Source organism: Dicentrarchus labrax, unplaced genomic scaffold (genome assembly GCF_905237075.1).
Source record: "Dicentrarchus labrax unplaced genomic scaffold, dlabrax2021, whole genome shotgun sequence".
NCBI classification, from domain to species: Eukaryota; Metazoa; Chordata; class Actinopteri; family Moronidae; genus Dicentrarchus; species Dicentrarchus labrax.
In genome coordinates, this window is record NW_026136951.1 from 1 (window position 1) to 2877 (window position 2877).

At 41.4% G+C, this 2877-nt stretch overlaps 4 non-coding genes and 1 pseudogene across 4 annotated transcripts; all 5 read left to right on the forward strand.

The window, feature by feature from the left end:
- Positions 1–184: 184 nt before the first annotated feature.
- LOC127360834 (5S ribosomal RNA) lies at positions 185–303 on the forward strand. Its single transcript, XR_007883938.1, has one exon. It is a non-coding gene; the product is annotated as a 5S ribosomal RNA (ribosomal RNA).
- A 426-nt stretch (positions 304–729) lies between these two features.
- On the forward strand, positions 730–847 carry LOC127360835 (5S ribosomal RNA). Its single transcript, XR_007883939.1, has one exon. It is a non-coding gene; the product is annotated as a 5S ribosomal RNA (ribosomal RNA).
- A 428-nt stretch (positions 848–1275) lies between these two features.
- On the forward strand, positions 1276–1394 carry LOC127360837 (uncharacterized; annotated as a pseudogene).
- Positions 1395–1821: 427 nt separating this feature from the next.
- Positions 1822–1940, forward strand: LOC127360833 (5S ribosomal RNA). Its single transcript, XR_007883937.1, has one exon. It is a non-coding gene; the product is annotated as a 5S ribosomal RNA (ribosomal RNA).
- A 425-nt stretch (positions 1941–2365) lies between these two features.
- On the forward strand, positions 2366–2484 carry LOC127360836 (5S ribosomal RNA). Its single transcript, XR_007883940.1, has one exon. It is a non-coding gene; the product is annotated as a 5S ribosomal RNA (ribosomal RNA).
- Positions 2485–2877: the final 393 nt, after the last annotated feature.

Below are 2877 nucleotides of genomic sequence, written 5' to 3' on the forward strand. Positions count from 1 at the left end.
GAATTGATTTCGTGGGACCTGATTTTGGGAGAGTTCAAGTCAGTAAATGCATGAATTAATACAGAACTAAGTTGGTCATCAAATCGTAAGTACATAAATAAACGTCTTGAATGGACTCTAATCCCACAGACAAACAGAACATGGTGTAACAACGCCTTTAAAGGTCCATTTGCAGGTGAAGCTCGCTTACGGCCATACCACCCTGAACGCGCCCGATCTCGTCCGATTCTCGGAAGCTAAGCAGGGTCGGGCCTGGTTATACTTGGATGGGAGACCGCCTGGGAATACCAGGTGCTGTAAGCCTTTTCATTTCTCTTAGCAAACAGCAGAGGCTGCTGCTTCTTCACTGTACACAGAACGTTGTTCAGATATTTTTTCCACTGTTGTTGTATAATATTTAAGCTTTCCGTCTAGATGGAATTCCTTTGATTCTACTATTGTTATTATCATTGTTGTTGTTGTTATCACTTGTCCACTGCAGGATAATATCTAAACTTCATTCATGAGGACATGTTGAATTTTTGTCCTGCACACCCTGTTAATGAATTGATTTCGTGGGACCTGATTTTGGGAGAGTTCAAGTCAGTAAATGCATGAATTAATACAGAACTAAGTTGGTCATCAAATCGTAAGTACATAAATAAACGTCTTGAATGGACTCTAATCCCACAGACAAACAGAACATGGTGTAACAACGTCTTTAAAAGGTCCATTTGCAGGTGAAGTCTCGCTTACCGCCATACCACCCGAACGCGCCCGATCTCGTCCGATCTCGGAAGCTAAGCAGGGTCGGGCCTGGTTAGTACTTGGATGGGAGACCGCCTGGGAATACCAGGTGCTGTAAGCCTTTTCATTTCTCTTAGCAAACAGCAGAGGCTGCTGCTTCTTCACTGTACACAGAACGTTGTTCAGATATTTTTTCCACTGTTGTTGTATAATATTTAAGCTTTCCGTCTAGATGGAATTCCTTTGATTCTACTATTGTTATTATCATTGTTGTTGTTGTTGTTATCACTTGTCCACTGCAGGATAATATCTAAACTTCATTCATGAGGACATGTTGAATTTTTGTCCTGCACACCCTGTTAATGAATTGATTTCGTGGGACCTGATTTTGGGAGAGTTCAAGTCAGTAAATGCATGAATTAATACAGAACTAAGTTGGTCATCAAATCGTAAGTACATAAATAAACGTCTTGAATGGACTCTAATCCCACAGACAAACAGAACATGGTGTAACAACGTCTTTAAAAGGTCCATTTGCAGGTGAAGCTCGCCACGGCCATACCACCCTGAACGCGCCCGATCTCAGTCCGATCTCGGAAGCTAAGTAGGGTCGGGCCTGGTTAGTACTTTGATGGGAGACCGCCTGGGAATACCAGGTGCTGTAAGCCTTTTCATTTCTCTTAGCAAACAGCAGAGGCTGCTGCTTCTTCACTGTACACAGAACGTTGTTCAGATATTTTTTCCACTGTTGTTGTATAATATTTAAGCTTTCCGTCTAGATGGAATTCCTTTGATTCTACTATTGTTATTATCATTGTTGTTGTTGTTATCACTTGTCCACTGCAGGATAATATCTAAACTTCATTCATGAGGACATGTTGAATTTTTGTCCTGCACACCCTGTTAATGAATTGATTTCGTGGGACCTGATTTTGGGAGAGTTCAAGTCAGTAAATGCATGAATTAATACAGAACTAAGTTGGTCATCAAATCGCAAGTACATAAATAAACGTCTTGAATGGACTCTAATCCCACAGACAAACAGAACATGGTGTAACAACGTCTTTAAAAGGTCCATTTGCAGGTGAAGCTCTCGCTTACGGCCATACCACCCTGAACGCGCCCGATCTCGTCCGATCTCGGAAGCTAAGCAGGGTCGGGCCTGGTTAGTACTTGGATGGGAGACCGCCTGGGAATACCAGGTGCTGTAAGCCTTTTCATTTCTCTTAGCAAACAGCAGAGGCTGCTGCTTCTTCACTGTACACAGAACGTTGTTCAGATATTTTTTCCACTGTTGTTGTATAATATTTAAGCTTTCCGTCTAGATGGAATTCCTTTGATTCTACTATTGTTATTATCATTGTTGTTGTTGTTATCACTTGTCCACTGCAGGATAATATCTAAACTTCATTCATGAGGACATGTTGAATTTTTGTCCTGCACACCCTGTTAATGAATTGATTTCGTGGGACCTGATTTTGGGAGAGTTCAAGTCAGTAAATGCATGAATTAATACAGAACTAAGTTGGTCATCAAATCGTAAGTACATAAATAAACGTCTTGAATGGACTCTAATCCCACAGACAAACAGAACATGGTGTAACAACGTCTTTAAAAGGTCCAATTGCAGGTGAAGCTCGCCACGGCCATACCCACCCTGAACGCGCCCGATCTCGTCCGATCTCGGAAGCTAAGCAGGGTCGGGCCTGGTTAGTACTTGGATGGGAGACCGCCTGGGAATACCAGGTGCTGTAAGCCTTTTCATTTCTCTTAGCAAACAGCAGAGGCTGCTGCTTCTTCACTGTACACAGAACGTTGTTCAGATATTTTTTCCACTGTTGTTGTATAATATTTAAGCTTTCCGTCTAGATGGAATTCCTTTGATTCTACTATTGTTATTATCATTGTTGTTGTTGTTATCACTTGTCCACTGCAGGATAATATCTAAACTTCATTCATGAGGACATGTTGAATTTTTGTCCTGCACACCCTGTTAATGAATTGATTTCGTGGGACCTGATTTTGGGAGAGTTCAAGTCAGTAAATGCATGAATTAATACAGAACTAAGTTGGTCATCAAATCGTAAGTACATAAATAAACGTCTTGAATGGACTCTAATCCCACAGACAAACAGAACATGGTGTAACAAC